This window comes from Lepidothrix coronata, unplaced genomic scaffold (genome assembly GCF_001604755.1).
Source record: "Lepidothrix coronata isolate B3197 unplaced genomic scaffold, Lepidothrix_coronata-1.0 Scaffold188, whole genome shotgun sequence".
In the NCBI taxonomy this organism is placed as follows: Eukaryota; Metazoa; Chordata; class Aves; order Passeriformes; family Pipridae; genus Lepidothrix; species Lepidothrix coronata.
Window position 1 is genome coordinate 831,428 of NW_016690368.1, and position 21,347 is coordinate 852,774.

General features: G+C 47.8%; 1 protein-coding gene across 1 annotated transcript in view; it reads left to right on the top strand.

The window, feature by feature from the left end:
* PRDM16 (PR/SET domain 16) overlaps positions 1–21,347 on the top strand; it is a 169,745-nt gene that overhangs the window by 18,518 nt on the left and 129,880 nt on the right. The window lies entirely within an intron of this gene.

Sequence of the window (21,347 nt, forward strand, 5' to 3'; positions counted from 1 at the left end):
TGGGTTTTGTACAGATTTCTGACTAGTAAGACTGATATTGATGTTTTTAGCAGCAGTAATTCCAAGATGTACCATAGAGCCTGTCTTCACTGGTGTACCACACGTGCTGTAACTCCCTGCCAGAGCAGCAGTGGTGCTTCCCTGCTCCTCATCCCTCACACAGGCCAGTGTAAAGCTCTCAGGTGGTTTTTAAGCACTCTGGGGACCGTCTGAGCTCTGTCCCAGCCAGCGGCTTTGATCTTTCTCTGCAGAGGGCAGGCCCAACCAGACAGACCTGAGAGAGCAGTTCAAGTCAGTGCAACCTGGCCTTGGACACTCCCAGGGATGGAGCAGCCACAGCTTCTCTGGGCAACCTGTGCCAGGGCCTGCCCACCCTCCCAGGGGAGAATTCCTTCCCAATATCCCATCTAAACCCACACTCTCAGGTTGAAGCCATTCCCCCTTGTCCTGTCATTCCAGGCTCTTATAAAATTTTCCATCTTTCCTGTGGGCCCCTTCAGGTACTGGATCCTAAGGGACTGCAGCCATTTGTCACTGTTCTTCTTGTTGAGTTTTTCTATTATACACTGAGTATTTTTTAGTTTAACACAAGAAAAGGGAAGCTGGTGACTGTGGCTTCATTAAACCTGAACCACTCAGCAAGACAAGAAACAACTCCAGTGACTGGTTAAGCTCATTGTGGGCCTCTGCTCCTGGAGGGGAAGGTGGGTTTGCTGAAAAAAAGTCAGTTAAGAGCCACACCAAACTTTCAGTCTTCCCAAAACATCTCTGGCTTTTCAGTGCATGGGCATTTTTCTGACCAGCACTGGTACTTCTGATTTATCCACGTGAGAAAATAAGAGACATCCAACCAAAAGAACAGGATTTAGGAACCTCTCTTCTCTCTCCCAGGTGGTACCAACCCATCCCTCCCCTCGCACCCAGAGAGGCTGGATTTGGATCTCAGGGTTCACTTTCAGAACGGTTTTAGGCTCCTGCAGGGAAGTTGCTGCTGCTGCTGTGTTTAGGTTTGTGTGTTTAGGTTTTGGAACTAAACCAACAGGGTGGAGACTGAGGAATGAGGGAAAGAACAGAGGAAGCAACAAAGCTCTTTCTACTGATATTTTTTGGGCAAACGTTCTCATGGAAAGGGTTCTATGGACACAGCGGGTCTGGATGTGCAGGATAGACCCAGACAGAGGTGTGGGATGGTCCCGAAAGGCCCCATCACTGGGGGGTGTCTCTGCCCATGGAAGGGTCTCTCCAGCTGCTCTGGATCCCTCCCAGTGGATGGGGTGACTCCAGCTCTGGCTGTGCAGAGTCACTGGCATCGTTCTGCTCTTCCCTCTGTCATCTCCTTGCCCTCCTCCTTCTGGTGCCCTCAGGTCCTTCCATTTCCCCTTCTCTCTCCATCAAATTCTGCCCATGTCCGCACCCTCATTAATCAATGTCAAGTCACAGAGTGTACAACAAGGGCTGTATTCTTCCACTGCCCCCTCAGCCCTCATACATCCCATTGTTCCAAAAAACTGATTCAGATGGCAAGAAAACAGCCGATGCAGCACATAAAAGAGATGAGACAGAAATGAAAAGAATCAAGGAGGGGAAAAAAAAAAAGAGGAGGCATTTTTTTCCCCTGAAACACTCGAATAAATACTCGGCAATGATAATTTAAATTATTCATACATTTATGAAAACATCCATTGAAAAGTGAAGTGTATGATGCTCTTTGTCTACTTTACTTGTCTCTTGTTTGTGATTAACCTTTACTGTAACTTGGGCTGGCAGTGCCACGATCACAAAGACCAGACTTTTCCTTCCATGGGAAAAAATGTTTCATCGGATCCAAATGAAAAATTAAGTGGAGGTATTTAGTGCTGATGTGGCAATTTGGTGCAAAGCATTCACGATGCAGAATTATCCGTGTCTTTAGTCCAAACACTGCCTATGAGAAAAAAAATACCAGCTAGACAAAGCCAGCTTTTAGCAGCGTGTTCCCTCGCAGGGAGTTTGACATGGATTCTGCTCCCAGTCCCATGACGTCCCTCAGGAGCTGCAGAGCTCGACACCACTCAGTGCATGGGGTTTGCTGCACTCAAGTGAGGAGGATCCGGGTGTGTAGGAACAGCCTTAAAAATCAGGAAGTAAAAAAGCAACTCCGTTATTTTAATTACAGCTCCCAAACTACGGAAGAGTTATTCGTAGAGCAGCATTAATAATTCCATCAGAAAATGTGAGCTATGTGAGACCTGACAGCCTGTGAAAGTCCAGAAGAAATTTCTTTTGCCTCTGAGATAGACTTTTTTTTTTTCTTCTCAGTCAATGCTTTAAGTTAAAAAAACTCAGTTTGTGGCAAGATGAGTAGCAGAATGTTAAATGCCAATAGTGATGAACAATCTGATATCAGAGATAGAAATGGTAACCTGAGAGGTTTTGGAAAACTCAGATCAGTGGGGATTGTGTTCCTTTGCTATATCTCTGCCGTTCTTCCGGGGGTTTTATGCAGAAACCAAGAGAAATAGTCAAAGCAAAGCTTCTCTTATAACATTTGTGTCGTGCTTGTAATTCATCAAATTTCTATCCAACTTCCAAACCAGAAAGGTCTGGATAATGTCATATAATTTATAGATAATCATCCCAACATTTTTTATTCTCAAGTGAACATATTTAGCCCTGCAAATATGCCTTTCTGCCTTTCCATAACTGGTTGATTATGTGGGAGGGGGAGCCATTGTCTGGCAGTCAAAGCCAAGGGATTTTCAGCAAAGCTCTGGTTACTCTTCTGTTGACTCTGCAGTTGACTCTGTGTGTGACCTTGGCCATGTCACTGATCCTCTGAATGCTCCACTTCCTTCTGGAGATGGCCAGAACAGTTTTGAGGACATGCAGGAAAGCGTGTCTGGAACTTAGGGAAGCATCTGGAGATCTCCCTCCCAGGAGGTGCAGTTGGGTCCTGGCAGCTGAGACAAACAGTGCTCTCCATGGTGGGGTTTGTTGGGCCTCCCTGTGATGCTCATTTTGGGGGGCTGGCACTTTCTGTCTTGCCTTTTTCAGTCTTCCACTTCTGTAATTTGTTTTCTAATTTTTAAAAAATCCCCCCCCCCCAAGGCTTTCTGCACAAGAGGAGTCTCAGAGGTTTTCTTTGCATTTATCTTGTCTAGGATTTGCTGGCTTTTGTTTTAATGCTGTCTCTGGATTTGTCCTTTGCTGAGGTGAAGCATTTGCCCTTGTTTCAGCAGAAAACATTTTCAGTAAATCCACTAATGGATAAATCTACTAGAAGAGGCTGTCAGCCATAGGATAGAGTATTTATATAGAAAGTGTGGTGGAAAACTGTGTATTAAAAGAGGAAAGAAGCTGGAGCAAAAGTCCTAAATCAAAGTCCTGGCACTGCACTGTCTTGGTGTGTATTTCTTGCTAGGCTGTGATTCCTTCTTCTTGGAAATTATCCAGAATTTCCTGGCTCAGTGGTCTGGGATACTTTTCAATATACTGGATATATGGAGCAGTGGGCAGACTTCAAACAGGTCTGAGATTTTTTTAGGGTTTGGAGAGACATTCAAAATAGTGGTTCCCTTCCTCAGCTGATTTGCATAAATCCTCTTTCGCTGCTTCCAAGCCTTTTTGGAGTTGCTCCTCCTGAGCAAGGAGGCACCAGATCCCTCCTTCCCTCCCATTCACACCCGAACCAGGTTGTGTTTGGGATCTGTCAGCAGAGGCAGAGCCCAGAGGAAGGAGTTTGTGCCCCCAGCTCTGCTCTCTCCTCCCTCAGTGAGTGAGTGAAGCCGTGGCCGTGCAGAAGCCAAGTGACACCTCTTGGCCCTGGGAGCTGGGGAAGGATCATCTCCTGCACACCCACACCCAGAGAACACCCCCCAGCCCCTCAGCTCTATGTCTGGATGTCAGTGGTGCGTTTGGGTTGGGGTTTTCCAAGCACAAAGTCAGCCTGTTGTTTGGTTGTCCATGCCCGTGGCGTGCAGGTAACGACTGCACAGCTCTGCTGGGCTTTCTAGACCAGGGAATTAAATATATAGAAATACCTCCAATATATCTGTAATTAAGATCTATACAGTGTGTGTTTTAGGAACACTTCAGTACAACCCACTCCCTCCATGGCCCTTCCAGGGCAGGGTGGGTCCCGCTCAGCCCTGGTCGTTCCCCCCTCCCGCAGCCCCCAGCACACTGTGCCCATAGAAGGTTTGGAGATGCCTGGTTGTGCAGCACTGCCGCCTCCCACCCTCCCAGCCACCACTCCTGGGCTCTGGGAAGGTAGCCAAATGCCACTGAGGACACTGGAGCAATAAATCATCCTCCTTCCAACATCTGCAGGCCCCAAAGGCGAGCCCCTTGCCGATGATGATCTCGCCTCCCACCCCCTGCTTTTTATCCTGTCCCTCGCTGACAAAACACCTATTGTCACAGCCTGAGTGAAGAAGAGTCCTTTTTCCCTCACAAAGGCCCTCTGAAGCCAAGTTGTGAGCTGCCAGGGAAGATGCCGAGGGCTCGGCGGGGAGTCTATATCTCACTCTTTTTCTCTGTAGTTCATACTTTTTCTCTCTCACGGGGGTCACCCAAAGCCTTTCACTCCGGCTTCATATTCACATAAAGACATCAAGAAAAAGAAAAACCACACCAGAAAGAATTATTAGGCATGGCTGTCAAATGCTTTATGGGGGGGTGGGGGGTGCAGGGGGGGAAGAACAGTAACTCTTTATGTGCTGGCATTGTTACAGGAGCTCATGTACCACTGCCCGGGTGCCGGGCAGGAAGGCATTACATGCCTCAGGAATTACTGGGGCATTAGACTGAAATATTGGATTGCAGCAGAAGGGCATTTGTTTTCATTTCCAGCTCTTAGCAGGTTTTTCTGGGTTCTAGGAGGCTCCTTCCCAATCCCGCTTTCCTGAGGGACTTTTTTTTTTTTTAACGAGAAGAATCTTTCCCGGCTGTTATTTGGGTGCCACGTGAGCTGCAGGGATCTCCTTAGGATCCAACAGATCAAACTGTGCCCAGCCCATTTTTGCCTGGGGAAGTTTAAAAACCCAGGCACTGTCCCCACCAAACCCTGCCCAAAGCACTGATGTTTCCTCGGGAAACGGGCAGAGCTGAATCAGTGCAAAGGAGCTGCAGGGAGGGAAGCAGAGACCTGAGCTGGGGCTTCCACTCAGTGTGTCCCAACCCACGGGCTCAGAATTACAAAATTGCCCGTTTGTGGAGGATTTCTGCTGGAAGGAGTTCCCGGGTCTGCTGCCCATCTCTCTGCACCGGCTCCGAGGGAACTTTGGGAGCTGTGAACTGAAGGCTTCGCAAACAAATCGCCTGCCCGAGGTTCATCCAGATGCCACGTCGCCGGGGATGGGTTTAACCCTTTGAAGTTGTGTCCCGTTCCTGTGCCTGCTGAGAAGTGGGTGAGCTGTGCTGGGCACAGCTTTAAGAAGATCCTGCTGCCCTGGAGAGGAAGACAAATTAAAAACTTCATTTAATCCTTTGGAAGGCTGAGACTGTAAAGTTAACAGTCGAGTAAGCTATTAAAATTTACAGTGCAAGGCATCAAAACAGAAGGAAAGTGCACATGGATAAAGTTTAAAGCATCCTTATAAAAAGCCGGAAACCTAACACTGCATTCCTACAAATTATTCCCTTAGCAAACATTTTTATTTCCAATTAGTAAAAGAAAAATTGCTAATTTGCTGCAGTTGGACAGGCCTGACATCTCAATCTGCAAAGTGTCAGTGCTGTGAAAGGAAATGTTTCACACTGTGCTGGAGAGAGAGAGCGGCTCTAAAGAGGGTCAGGGCATCGGGCCCAGAAACCAGATTGACTGGCCATAGTGCTAAATTACTCACACAAGACAGACATTGTCTGCAGTGCCAGCTCCAGAGTACTCACTTTCTCATTCTTTCCCTTTTTTAGTTGGTGCTTGTGGAGGAGGTGAGGGGGTGGCAGGGACAGCAGGAGGGGGCACGGCAGAGGAAAGGGAGGAGGGCTGAGTCCAGCGGCAGGGAAGGGCCTGGGCTCATCCTCTGCTTCCCTCTCAGCACCCAGACTCCAGTGGCTGCCGTGGCGTGAAGCTCCCCCAGTCCCTCTGGAATCATCTGGGGAACCAGTTGGTCCAACCAGCTCAGGTGGAACTGGTCCATCATGCACTGAGGTTAACGTTGTACTGGAGTTAAAGAATCACACAGTGGTTTGGGTTGGAAGGGACCTTAAAGCCCATCCAGCGCCACCCCCTGCCACGGGCAGGGACACCTCTCACTAGCCCAGGTTGGTCCAAGATTCATCCAACCTGGCCTTGGACACTCCCAGGGATGGGGCAGCCACAGCTTCTCTGGGCAACCTGTGCCAGGGCCTGCCCACCCTCAGAGGAAACAATTTTTTCCTGCTATCCCATCTAAACCTACTATTTGAATACCTTGATCAGGCTGTCTGGATTAACAGACAGGCTGGTATTTGAATCTAAGTAATTATTATAATAATTTTATTAATCAGGTATTAAAAAAACAAAACACCAAGACAAGGATCAAGCTCACAAATAATTACTCCTTTATAAATGACAATCTTATTATCTGCCTGTGAAAAAGTTTCTGGTACTTTTAGTTCCTTTTGCTCTCATTCTGTGTATTGTGAGGACTAATGGGCTAAAGATGGAGCAGAAGGTGGGAAGTGCCTGAGCTTTAGACATTTTTTGATTCCTTGAGATGGGCAGCGTGTGGCAGCACTCAGATGGGGAACAGGGATGAACCTTCTTGGCTGCTTAATGAGCCACTTGCAAGCAGCATTTTGTTTTGCTGGTTCCTCTTGTAGAGCAAATCCAGGGCGCTGGACAGAGATCTTAACTTCTCCATCCTTTCTCTAAGGAGTCAGCACAAGGCAAGTACTGATTTCTTTGGGCTGAAAAATCTTACATGTGGACACAATTCCACATAACGTGCTGGAGGAGACTAATGCTGTTGGTTTTGCTGGGAGGAAGCTCTTGTACCTTGGCATAACAACCCCCGGCCCCCTTCCCAACCAGACAGGTCCTGGCTTTCTTTCTGCTGATAATCCCGCCAGGACCTTTGTTTTCTGATAAAACTGGATTCCACTGGAGAAACCTAAACACATTAGAGGCTCCATTACATCCTCTGCATCCTTCTTAAAGCCTGCCCTGTGCTTCCTGAGCGTTAAACAGAGCAGATGCCTGCTGGGTTCCTCTGTGGCACAGCCCAGCCGGGCCGGTCACTGCTGATAGCTGGGCAGCTGCCCTGATAAGGCAGTGACATTTCCAATGTGTCCCTATTAAAAAAGGGGAAAAGGACCTTGCCTTTAGTCAGACAACTCCAGAGCATGAATGGGGTGGTTTATGGTGTCGAGAGTGCAGATGCTGTTCTGAGGGGTCAGTTTGTGGCTCCTTCGCTCCCGTGGCTCTCAGCAGGCAGTGATTTGTGCTCTGATATGGAAACGGTGCTGCTCAGTGAATGTGAGGAAAGGGAGAGGGAAAAATCAGTTTGTTTTGGGTTTGAATGTTACAGGCTGGAAGGCCAAAATATGTGTTTCCTTTTTGAGCTGGGCTTTTCACAGGGCTTCTGCCAGAGCAGGGAGCTCCGGCACTTTCTGCGCGAAACCACGTCCAGCAAATCCAAGGGTGAGTTTCCTTGGAGGAGGCACATCTGAGCCTTTAGTACGGGAAGGAGAGCAAAGGAGAGAGTGATTTGAACTTCTGGGATGATTTAGGAAGTTTTTGTTGGGGCTGGGTGGAAGGCTCTGTGAGCCATAGTACTTGAAGGAGTAAATGACCGCAGCTGCCTCCAGCTCCGTTTGCCTTTGCTTTGCCTGTGCTGGGACAGAACTTTACCTTGTACATTTTGAAAATTAATTTTAGGAAGAATCTTGGATGGGAGGCAGCAATAAATATTTTTCCCTTTTTTTTTTTTTTGATCACATTGCTGCAGTCCAAAGAATGCAGAGTGGGGAGTGGAGGGCTGAGCCCCCGGGGCTGCCGGGACAGCGCCGTGACCCCGCGTGCGTGGGGCGTCAGTGGGGAGGGTGTTTGTGGGCTGCAGGGAGGGGACTCACGGTTCAGAAGTTGTTCAGGGGGAAGGAATTTGGTTATCCCTCAAATCAGTGAAATAAACCCCAGCAAGTGGCCTTGAGTCACTCGGTCAGTTCTTGTTTGATGGTCGGGCAGTGAAAAGGGAGCTCCGGGCAGGGTGATGTGGGTGTGCACACACGGACACACAGCCCCTGCCAGAGCCAGGCAGGAGGAGCCTGAACACCCCATTCCTTCTGTGCCCCTGTACATGGGCCTTTTTGCTGGGTTCTGGAGGGCTGGAAGCTGTCCAGGCACTTTACATATGCAAACACCCTCACCCCGAGCGCTGCTCCCCCACAACGGGCACATTCTGTCAGCTGGTCCCTGGTGCCATAACCTCCACCACACAGGGTCACTGGGAATTTGTTTCCTGCATCTGGAGGCCCTGGATGTGGGCTAAGGAGGGAAGTCAGTGCCTTCCATCCTTATGGGGTTTCCTGCTGGTTTTTTTTGGTCATCTTTTTTTCCCCCTCCAGGCCTTCAGTGTCATCCTTAAGCCAAAAACATCCATTCATGTTCTCCACAAATTGTTGCCACAATTACAGCTCTGTGTGGCCACACAGGGATCCTTTGGAAACCAGATGTCCCATTTTCTAACCTCTGCTGCAGGGGTAGTGGCTGGCCACAGACACTGTACAGTACATATATTTATCTTTTTATGGAAATAGCCTGGATGTCCAGAGACACCAAAGCAAATTGCCTTTGATCTGTAGCTTTTAAAAGAATTTGTCCTAATTCCCTGTTGCTTGTGGTCTTTCTCACACTCTTTTTTTCTCCTCGAGCTTCCCAGTTCAATGACCCAGCACTGGCTGCCCTGGTGTGTGGTTGGTTGTTGTGGGGATCCACATGTCCAGTGCTGGAAAACATGTTCCAGCAGCAGGAATCTTCCCTGAAGCCTCATCTTTGGCAGCCAGTGCAGGTGCTGTGCTGTACCTGGAAGGAGTCCTGCCCTAATCTGCTCTTGTGGGTCAACCAGGGTCTAACACTCTGAAAGGGGACATTTAATTAAAAAACCAGGGGGTTGTAGGGGTTTTGTCACTTGTTCCCCTGAGCTGATGGCCCATAATGATGTTCTGGTGAACCCAAGCTATTAGAGAGGTGATTTTTAACTGGTAACTCAGTTGACCAGGTTTCAGCCTGGCTCATCACCTTCTGCAGTCCCAGGTGCAGTCAACGTTTCTGAATGGAAATGCTGCTTTAATACCTGCCCTTACACCTCCTGCAGTTTGCTTTGGGCTGTGGGTTCCTCTCTGAAGCTGGTCCCATCTCAGTGTTTTGTGGACTCCTCACCCATTCAGAGCTGCAAAGCCCTCTGGGCTGTGCCAGGATGGAGGTGGAACGTGGCAAATGCAGGGCCAGGAGCTGGACTTGGGTGATCCCTGTGGGTCCTTTCCAGCTCCGGGGATTCTGTGAGTCTGTGAAATGGTTCATCCTCACCTGAGCTGCAGGGATTCTGCTTTTCTTTTCTCCCTTGTCTGCTGTTTGCTCCGTCCCAGCAGAGGGGACAGTCCTGCAGATAAGCCAGGCTTCAAAGTCTGAGCTGCTGGGTGTGCAGTCCTGAGCTCACTGGGGCCAAAGGTGTTTGCACCTGGGGAGGACTGGCAGCATTATTGTTAAGAGCAGGTCCAAGGAGCTTGGAACACCATTTCTGAATTCTGGAGAGTGGGTGTGCTGTGTGTAAAGCTGGGACAGGGATCCTGCTCTGTTCCTGGGCTCACTGCTCAGTCACTTGTTTAGCAAGGTCTCCCAGGCAGACTCATCTTCCTATTTTGTGTGCCAGTTGGGCTTTTTGTCCATGTGCTTCTGATAATAAATGGTGGAAAACTTGGTCAGGCATCGTGTCACCCTGGGAAGTTCAGCCACGAGTTCCCTACCATGGAGCTTCCCTGGGATTTGGGAATGTCAGATGAGGGGAATAACGGAGAAAATCTGAGTGTCTCCAAGTCAGTGGCCTGTCAGCATGGAATTTACTGCCCATGAGAGTGGTGGGGTTTGTTACTGAGATTCTCTCAGTCTACCTGCTTGAAGAGAAGCTTTACACGTGTTTGGAGCAGCACACTAAGGAAATTTTAATGATTTTCTCCTGCTAATTTCTGGCAATTCCCAAAACATGTGTCCCTTGCTGAGACTGTTGCCTGGGTTTGAGCCAAATTTGCTTTTTGGAACAGACTGGAACAAACTGTCCTGTGCTTTGGAGAATGAGCAGCAGTGGAAGGTGGTCCTGGGTTGTCCAGCCACATCAGGCATTTCTTCCAGGAAATCATCAGCTAAAGGTCACCCCGTGTCCCCACAGCCAGTTAACAAAAGCCTCGTTTGTGAAGCAGCTGCTGATTATCATTGGGGAGCAAATGTCTTTGAATTTTATAGCTCCTGTTATCTGAAACTAATAAAAACACAATGCAGTGACGAGCCGAAGGTCATCTCATCTCTGGTGAGGCAGGTAGTGCTCAGCAGAGCTCAGGGTTATGCACAGGTTTTGTCTAATACAGTCTGGAAATGAAAGTTTTGGAATGAAGGATGTAAATCAAGGGTGTATCCTGTCCTCCCAGACTTAGAAGTTTTCCTTTTCTGTTTTCCCACATTGCTTCCCACGGTCCAGAAGACACCAGTAAACAATGTGTTTCCAACTGGATCCGGTGCCATTTCAGCACACCAAGCACTGGAATGGTTGTGAGCCACCTCTGAAAAATCAGATTTAATAGAAAATCTGTGGAAAGAGCCCAACCACTGACCCACCTTTCAGGGAAGCCGCTGTGCCAAGTGCAACGTAAAGAGACAGCAATAAATCACCCTGCTCTGCCCCTCAAATAGATAATCAATTTAATTGAAAGCATCAATAATCATAGTTTGACATTTATTACCCTGTGGATGTTTTATCTTTTAGGCAGGGGACAGCAGGGCAATGATGGATGCCAGTTCTGCCATGGAACACAATTATGTGGTGCAAGGAAAGGGGTTTTATATTCTGCAAAAAGGGAAAAGCAGTCCAATTCATAATTGAACCAGATTGCAGGAAATACGTGGGAAATAAATGCATGTAACCCACAGGCCTGTAACCTGAATTCTGCTGCTAGGGCTCGTGAGATAATGTTGCAAATACTGTTTTGTGTGTTCTTTTCAAGTGACTTAGGACAGAAAATCTGCAGGGCCAGATCTCCCTCTGCAGAGCAGCAACTCTTTTGGATTGGTTGGTTGGTTGTTTTTTGTTGTTTGGTTTTTTTAATATAAAAACCAAAGGCAAGGCTGTTTTGTCCCTTCTTTGTCTGTGTTTCTTGCTTTGTGCTCAGCTGGTCATTTCTTTGTGCATCCTCAGAGGGGAAACCAGTGTAGATGTTACCCAGGTTGTCAGGACAGGGACAGAGGTGGTGTGGACAGAGAGGCTGAGAGCAGAAAAGGGATGGGAATGTTCTCTCGTGCTCCTTTCCCAGTGAAGGAGGGGTGTTCTGCTCACCTGCAGAGCTGATTCCATGCAGGATTCCTGCAGGACAACTCCCAGGGCAGTGCCTGGATAAAAGAATGCCCTGGCTGTGTCTGCTGGGTGAGTGTGGGGCTGAGCCCTTCCCAGCTGTGCTGGCACGTCCTGGGAGGTTTTCAGGAATGTGAAAACCCCAAAGCTCTGACCTGGGGAGCTGTGGAGTGAGTTATTCCAAACCCCTGGATTGTCTGGATTGGTTTGAATCACGTGCTCATCGTACATCAGTCAAAGCAGGGATTTCACCTTTTTACTGTTGTTCTGAGGACTCTTGTTTCCATAGCTTTGACTTTCAGAGCAGGGAATTAAACCCTTGGTACTTTCACCAGCTGGTAGAGCCTGCACATGTTGTAAAGTTCTCTTTACACTTCCTCAGCCCCCAGAGGCTCAGGGTGTTGGGGCAGACAAGAACCAAGTTTACGAGAATGTTCAAGTGCTGTTATGTTATTCCCACAAAGCAGCAGCTTCCTTGATGGCACACTGAGATTATTTGGTGAGTCAGGGTCTCTTAACTCTGCTCACATCAGTGATTATTTACTTTGGGCTGGCAGTCACAAAAATGCTTTACTTCATTAAACCCTCTTCAGTGGCTTAAACACATTTCATTTCCAGCAGCTGGTGCATTATGGACATTTCTTTGTCTATGATCTATTGGTGGTGGCTCTGAAGATGTAAACAGAAGTGCTATTTGGCAAGATGGTGTGTGGAGCCATCTTGTAACCTCAATGTTCCTTTTGGCACGAGATTAAAAACTCCTTGTAATCAATGCTCGGGGCTGGATCTCCCAAGATTTTCCTCAGAACTTTACTTGGAGTGCTGAGTAACAATAAGGGCTGTGTGTGCTCTTCAAAACCTTTCGTGAAAAAAGGTCCTTTTTTTCCCTTTTTTTTTTTTTCGGATGCTGTTCTGAAGGAGCTCCAGACGTAGAACCCAGTTTAATTCCAACAGCAAATAACTGGGGTTACCAAGGACAGCATATGGAATTTTTAAAAAAATCTCTTAGCCAACGGAATTGTTTAAAAAAAAAATCTCCTGGCCATTTTGGCTTCCTCCAGGAAAATCTTCTGCAGAGATTCCAGAACTGGCTTGTCCAGGGCCAGAATTTGTCTCCAGTACAGTGTTGATACAGAGGAATGTCGAGCTGCATCTGGGAACAGCTGAGGGAGGCTCAGCTGGGGTCAGTCTTTCTCTGCTGCTGTTTTGGAAGAAGAAAGCAGCAGGTTTGAGTTTCTGGGGTGTGGATGTGTCCCATCCTGGGGTGCAGAAGCTGCTCTGGCTGGAATGCAGTGCCTGGGGTGGGGTGGAGGAGCTGCCTGTGACGTCTGCAGGGCTCCAGCTCTCAAGAGACTTGGGGCATCCTTGCACTGCTAACCAAGAGGTTTCAGCCTTCTCTCTGAGGAATTACTTTGAAAGCCTTTGAGAGGCTTTTGAGGGATTCTTAAGGTTCCATCTTTACTAGAACGGGGAATACAAGAATAATACCAGGAAGAGCAGAAATATGGAAATATTGTCAAATATCAACAAGGATAAAAGCTCTCTCTCTCACTCTTGAATTCTTTTTGCTGCTTCTGTTTTAGGAGGTTTTGGAAATGGGACCAAACCACACTGTAACCATGGGTGTGATGTCTCAGGAGCAGTTTTGTGTCCTCGAGAAGTGAAAACTGGTTGTTTCCTCCCCAGCTAACCACACACAGCACAGGACATGATACACTGGCACAGATTGCTGTTGAGAAGTGATTCATATTTATTTATACCAGTGCTCTAAAGATGAACTATTACCTTAGGTTAATTTTTTTTAGCTGGTGATTTTAATTCTCTCATTTGCCCGTTCCTGAGATGTGGCTGCTTTACAACCCAGCTGCAAACTGCAGTTGTGGGCACTCAGCTTCCCCCCAAAGCTCTGGAGCTCCACCCACCCTGTTATACCATGGCCTTGGACACCCTAAACACAAATTCCTACCTGTGGAAGACATTGGCTGCCCAAGAAAAAAACCCCAAAAACTTATTTCCATTTGGACTCCCTGAATTCCTGTCTCCAGAAAATGCCTTGAAATTGCCACCCACTCTCTGTCTGTCTGATTAAATAAAATATTGACCTTTTCCAAACACAATATTATCATTCCAAGCATAATATTATCCAGTTCAGTCTGAGATTGTTTCTACAACTCTTAAAAGGGAGCTCACCTGGCACCCCTATCAATTCAGATAAATGGCTCTGTGTGCCTTTTAAATAAAAAGCTGATTGTGCCAATGGCTGAAGTTGGGCTACAGAATAATTTCCTGCTAACTTTTCTTTCTAGAGTGTATCATTTGCTTAATATCACTTCCGAATAAAGGGAGACAAAGTGCCCTTTTCTGTCCCTCTGTTGCTCTTTCCTTGCACGGTGTCACCACAGGGAATTCCTCTCCAGGTTGACTTTCCAGCTCAGGATGAGTCCTTACTCTGACTTTGAGAGCACAAGTGGCAGAGGGTGGCACAGCAGAAGCTGCTCCTTGAGGTTAACACAGAAAAGGAAGACCTTGGTACAGAGAATTCCCATCCTGTTCAGAGCCCACCCAAGGCTCTTCAGATCTTCAGTTTCTCAAACTAAATTTTGCTAAATTAAATGAGAATTAAGTGATGTAACCCCCTTCAAGTCCCCTGTGCTGGGCTCCCTTGGTGGCTGCACTGGCCACCATCTTCTCTTCCTCTCAGGAAAGATTATCCCTGCACAGGGGCACTGAACATCTGGATCTTCCCCCAAAGGCGCCGGACTCGGGCGTCCCCTCGGCAGCCTCGTGTTTCTCTCTCAGTTCTGGGGCTTTAATGGGCCATTTTTCTTCCTGCTCCAGGCTGACTGCAGGTGACCTTGTCATGTTAAAGTGACAGTTGGGTTATCCCGCTGATGGGTATCAAGCTGACATATCCCATCCCCTCTGTGGGAGTGCCAGGCAGGGATGCATTCCCAGACAGCCCCACTCCCCTGCACGGAACCAGGGAGCTCTTTGGGGCACGAGCAGCAAAGCCAAGCTGCTAAATGAGGCACTGCATTTCCCACTTCAGGCTCTGGAAGTTGGTGGGAATGTTGCCCTTCAAGTGTGATTAATGATCCCGTTTCCAGCACAGCTCTTTCACTTGGTGCACGACTGGGGTTACAGCGAGGGCTCTTGCTGGGATGGAACTGGGACCAGCTCTAAACAGAGCTGTGCTTTACTGAGCTGGGGCCTGGCAAATTCTGTGTGCAAGTTCAGTGAGCTGCAGGTTGGCTTTTATGTTTGTGCTTGTGACTGGGCATGTGGGGAACTGAAACAGTCTGAGAATGAGAGCTTGGATGATCTTGGAGGTCTTTTCCAAAATGATTGTGTGAAACCATTCCATGATGAGCTGCACGTGAACCCCCCCCAAAGGGAGGCATCAGTGGCTGGCAGTGAAATCCTGAATGATTCCAGGGACTGGAGGGTGTCTTTGCTGAACCCACTCCAGCACTTGTTCCCTTTGAGGGTGTTTTCTGAGCCACCCTGGTCACCCCAGGTATGATTGGACACCGAGCTCTGAGTGCATTGTGTTGCTTTATATAGATTTATGTGTCACTGCGTGTCCTGGGTGGAAAGGCTGTAATTTAATATGAGGTATGAGCTCCTCAGCCAGAGCCCAGAGGTCCCCATCCGTCAGCCCACGTGCGTGTCAGCGCTGCCATTACGAGATGATGAACAGTCTCTCTTTATTTACTTATGATTATTACTGATCATCCCAACAAACAGCTTATCAATAGATGAAGTACAGAGGAAGTTCGTTTATATGACTCTGTCAATATCAAGGTCATTTTTATAACTAAAAAGGGTCGAGAGCAGAAGATGGATGGATTGTATATGCCTGGATTTAACCATCCAATCCATTTACATCCCCACAAACAGCCGAGCTTTATCTGTTAACCAAAACATTACACTTCACTCCTCAAGATGATTTTTTGCTCAGATAATAAATGGCTCTGGCTACATTAAGTGATTGTGTGATGTGGTTCCATGACAGAGAGAATTTAGAGCTGATGACCTTAAACTTCCATCCTGCTGCTATTTTCTGTGTGCTGGGAGGGAAGATGGGGCTGGTTTGCAGTTCAGAAGCACCTTGTGTCCCAGGATCTCGTGCTTGATTCAGCAGAACAGGCTGCCAGGCACGTTCCAGGGCTGAGGATGAACAAACTGAGTAAATCAGATACAATTCAATACTTGCAAATTCTGTTTTAATCCTTAGACTTTATACACTGCTCGGTGCCAGACACAGAGAGAAGTGTCTCATCTTTCCAAGAATTCAGTTTTAAAACGGAATTTCCCTGCAGGAAAAAGGGAGTTGGAGATAGTATTTGTAAGGGGATTTTAAAAAGAAAATGATTTCTTTTTTCTTTTTTTTCTCCTGTGTGCTGTTACATATTTCTTTTCTGGGAGGTCTTTCACGAAGTGAGGAAAATACCAGACTTAGAGGCTTGTGTTATTAACTGGGGCTTGCTCTGCATTCAGGGATCACTTGTCTGCTGCCAAAAGGGGGTGCAGTGGGTGTGCACTTACTGTAAAAATGTTCCTCTCCTCTCCAGGGTCCTTAAGGATCTCAGCCATAGACTCACAGAATGGTTTGGGTTGGAAGGGACCTAAAACACCATTTATTTCCACCTCCCTGCCAAGGGACACCTTCCACCAGCCCAGGCTGCTCCAGGTCCCACCAGCCTGGCCTTGGGCACTGCCAGGGATGGGACAATTCTCAGCAGTTGGCAAAACCTGTTTTCTTCCAGCGGTGATAGTGAAGAGCTGGTTGTTCAAGGTGATGGTGGGTCACTGGGACGGAGAAGGAGAACAGTGAGAGGTCCTGTGTGGCACCAGAGGAGAGGGAAATGATCCCCAGCTCGGATCCAGGGACACAGGGACTGAGTGAAATATGTTTTCTTTTAGCAAAACTGCCAAACTCTCAAGTGAGTTTCTCGTGCTCATTAACACTGGGCTTTAAGAACCCGATAAGAATGCAATATAAAATCAAAGAGCCCCTAAAGACTGCGAGATTATGGTTAATGCTCTCCTATCACCAGGCCCTGAGTGCTTGGCAGGAGAAACGGTGACATTTCCTAATCAGTCCCCTCTCGTATTTGTCTTGGCTGAGGGTGTCGAGTCCTCAGCTCATTGAAGTCACTGCAAACGCTCCCCATTAGATCCTGTTTGACTTCCTGGTGGTTCCAGTGAACTCCATCCCAATGTCACAGAGCAGTTCTGTCTTGAAAAATGAGTGGTACAGAAGTTGTGATACCGTGGATGTAAATCACGGGTTTATTTTCTTTCTGGGAGTCTTTGTTCTTAAGCAATATTTTGTTCTTAAACACTAATTTTTCTCAACATTATCTACCCCTGACATTTCCCTGCACCCTTCTGGGTCTGCAAAAGTTTGTTCTGTGGGGCACAGACCTGCTGTTTCATACTAAAGGATGACTTAGGATGTTCCTTTCATTTGAACCCCTGTCCCGGGTCACTGTAAACTGTGTTTTGTTCTGAGGTGGGCAAACAGAAAGGCCTGAGCAAGTGCAGAGGTGTTCCCTGCAGTGGATTCCCAGAAATTCTGGGCTGTGGATCTCTGCTAATTTTGCACATTTTTCCTGCAGTGCTGCACCACCTTTTTGTTCCCACTTCCAGCTGAAAAATAAATGGTTATAAAATGGTGTGTGGAGAGCACGCCACGGCTTTGGGGCTGTTGCTGGTCCACAAACCACAGCTTGGCTGCTCTACAGTGTTCCCAATTGTGCTGGGGTTGCCCTTAGCAGTGAATACTTGGTTTATTCTTTATCCTCTTTTCAGCCCGTGGCTTGTTTCTTGCCAGTCAGAGCAGTGCTGTTCATCCTCCTCCCCTCAGCAGCCAGGAAAGGAAATTCTTCCTCAGAGAAGAGCTTTTTCCTCCCTTTCCTCTTAATTCCAGGCACATTCACTTGAAATTCCCAAGGCAGGATATTGAAAATTTCCTTGAGTTAATAGGGTTCACAAATTTACCAACTACAGAAAATGTAAAATGTTGATAAATTTTTGGCCAGAGAATTCTATAAAATCCCTGTATTTTAACGATATGGCCAAAGGAACAAATTCCTAGTGCTGAAATGGTTTTCTGTGGGTTTTACCTGCTCAGAGACCACAGCCTGGTCAGGGCTGGGATGGACACTGTCCATCCAGCTGCAGGATTGCTCTGCTGCTCTGGCTGGTGCTCAGCAGCACAAAGTGCCAGAGCTCGAGGAGTGTCTGGACGAGGCTCTCAGGCTCATGGTGGGGTTTTTGGTGCTGTCCTGTGCAGGGCCAGGAGTTCTGCACTCTGATGATCTTTGTGGGTCCCTTCCAGCTCATTGAAGTCGATATTCTGTGATTTTGTGATTCTATGACCTGAGATGTTTTTTAGAGCCACAACGAGCTGGCTGGGAGGAGCCGTTTGCTCTGCACGTCGCGTTGTTCTCCAGTGCTCCAAGGGACTGGTGTGGTCACTGCACTGCAGCCAGGCAGAGTCACTCTGCCATTAACTCAACTATTAACAGCACAAATTAGGCACAGAAGGGTCACAGCCTGTGATTTCATCTGAAATATTAATGTGAACTTGTGTGCAAGTAGGAATCAGAGGCCCTCAGCTAATTTAAGGCGAAGTGAGTGTTTTCAGGGCAGTTCTTTTCATGAACCAGCTGCTGGTGTTCCCTGAAGAAGAGGCAGGTTTGAGACAGTGCAGGTGGCACAGCCCATGTTCCAGAGCTGGCAGTGATGTCCCCATAGTGCTGACCTGGGCAGGATGGCTTGGGAAGGGTGAATGTCAAGGGCAGGTGCCCAGGCACTGGTTGAAGCACTGAAGTGCTCATTTAGCTTTGTCTTAGTGACACCACTGGTGTTGTACTGAGCTCTTACTAAAAATTAACATGAAAATGAAGACCAAGTTGTTGGAAAAAGTGCTATTACCTGCCTGTTGACCTCTGTGCAATTACTGGGCATTCTCTTCTCTTTCCAACTCGGAGCAGAAGTGTAAACACCTCTTTAAAATCAAGATTCTCAGAGATGCAGCAGGGGCTGGTTCCACTCTGTCATCTTCTTTGCCTTCGGGGTTTGCTGGATGCATCAGGCTCTGCCTATTGAAGTTTTGGTTGAGGGTTTTTTTTTTCTGAAATGACAGTTTATCTGAGCCCAGGGAATGAATGGATAACGTTACTATTTACATAAGCTCATTGTGATCTGTCTCGGTAATGTAATCAAATTAGGGTTAACTGCAGCTGCAGAATGCCAGCTTGTAAACTGTTTTTCAAAAAGAATCACATGGTGTTACTTGACATGTTTAGTATACATTCAGGGGGCTTTGCAAAAATTATAGCACATCCCCAACTGATGTAACTGAGTCAGGATTGTGTTGCCACCAGTTCCCTGGACCCAGGAAAGGGAAGGAGGTGAAATCCATCCCCGGGGCAGATCCACCTCCAGCCCAGTCCCACAGCACAGGCTGCTCTGACGTGGCTGCTGCTGACATGTTGTCTTTCCCTTGGCTAAAATCAACATATCAGTTGATAGAAAAAGCCTGTGGTGTAAATTCTGAGTACATTTAGGAACATCTGTGTGAAGTGCAGGAGTGCAGCCCCCAGCACACGTCCAGCACTATATTTAGTCTCACGGCATTCGCACAAGACAAAGTCCAGCCTGAGCTAAAATTACCCAATGAGTAGATTTTCAAAGTATCTTTTGTTATTCTTATTAATAAACATCACATCTGGAACTCGCTTTCCCTCCATCTCCCTTTCCCCTTCAGTGAGGAGGTGCCATGTACATCCCACATTGCATCACCCCCTTCTCCTTGGGCCTGGAGAGGGATCTCCCAGGGTGTGCCAGGGGACCTGAGCTGCTGTCTGACCACACAGGTGTTGTCACACGCTGTTTATTCCACACTGGGAACACAGAAGAAGAATTCTGAGGTTTCCTCCACCCCCAGGAAGGTTTCTGGGGGCTCGGTCAGAGCCCTGGCAGCTGTTGGGCAGCAGCAGGTTTGGGGTTCTGGCCTCTGCCCCTACACACACACAGACAGCCCACCAATCCCAACACCATCCCAGTGTCAAACTCTGCTGGCTGGGGAAGTGGACATTGAGGACATTCAGGCTGTGGGCCATGGCCCAGCCAGGGCAGATGGTCTGTGGCAGAGCTCAGTCCCACACTGTTTCGTTTTGGACATCTTTTTTTAAATCAGGTGTAAAGAAAGGACAGAAAATATAATCTAACCCCAGTTCTTAGTCTCCCACCACTGCTAAAAAGCTTTTTCACACTCAGAATCATGGAATCCTTAAGGATGGAAAAGACCTTTAAATACCCAGTTCAGCACAAGCACCGTGATCACCATTAAATGTCCATGTTCTGAGAGTTTGAGTGTGGAGAGGATTCCACTGAAGCTGAAATTCTTCATGAAATCAGGGTTTGTTTCCCCAGAAGTTCTGTAATAGAAGAAAAGTAAAAAATCAGCCATTTTTGGATATTCCAGATGAGCAGCAGGATCAGAACCACTGAGGGTTTCTGCACAATTACCATTTTTTAATAGGTACGAAATAATTTTCACAGGAATTGTGTTTTCTTAGAATTTTGAAATTTGGAATCTGCTATGAATTGAAAGGAAAAGAAGAAAAAAAAAAATACACTTTGAGGACCAGAACTTGCCCCTTGAGCGCAGCTCTGTCCAAACCAACAAAAGGAAGCTTGTGTTGGCATCCAGATCCCGACTCAGGAATTCCTGACTCTTAAGCCTGTTTATACAGGACTCCACCACAGCCCAATTTGCACTTCATTTGAGTTTTCTTTCCCCTCCACGTTTATGGTCACGTTGAACGGGTGGATTAAGCATCTGAAGGCACAGATGTAACCAATTGTTATTTAAGGGGGTTTAGCAGATAATAATTGCACTTAAGTGTCTTCATTTGGAGGCAGTAGCATCCCACTGAGGCTTTCCAGTCATTTAGCATCTGTATTTCATCTCTGGAAGCTTCGTGGCCTAATTCTCCAAAGGTTTTGGGGTTGCTGGTTCCCGGGGAGAGCCCGGGAGCGCCCTCGGGAGCAGCCAGCATTCCTGGGCAGGTAGGGGACACTCCTGGCTGGGCAGGATGGAGAGTTCAGGATGGATAGTTCACTGCAGTGATTCCCGGGGAGTTGTCAGTGTGTGGATGTGCACAGGGACAGGAACACACAGGTTTTTGTGGCTCTGGGATTCACCTCTTGATCCCATTTGCTCTCAGCTACTTTTGAAGCCGCAGTTTCAGTGTCTGCAGGGACTGGTGGAAAGCACAGAAGGGTTTAGGGTTCTTCCTTTCCTTTCCTTTTCTCTCTGGTCCCTTCCCGTTCTCCTTCCCCTTTCCCTTCCTTTCCCTTTCCTTGTGTTTAACCTCGGCCACCCCAGCCCCTGAGCCCCGGGAGCTGCTCCAATGCTCGGCCGCTCTCTGCGGTCCCTCCCCGGCGTGTTTACCCTGCTGGGGTATCCAGGGGGATGGAAAGTTGAGGTACTTGACCTCCCCGAAAGCCTGCTGACCTGGAGCTAATCTGAGGTGGAGCACAGCAGCGATTTAATGACTTGTTCCCCCACACCTCTGCTGGAGGGGGAATTAAGGAGCTCCCTGAGCGGCCGCCGGGAGCGCTGGGGGGGCCGGAGCATCCCGGGGCTGTTCCTGCTCCGGGGCCCCCATTCCAGAGAGCCCCTGGGCCCCCATTCCCTCAGTGCCCGTGTTCACAGCCCTGCCAGCTGGGGAAGGAGCACGTGCCAGCCAAATGTAAGGGAATTATTTAGAGAAGCTACAGAAAACCTTCAAATATTGATCCTGACGGGTC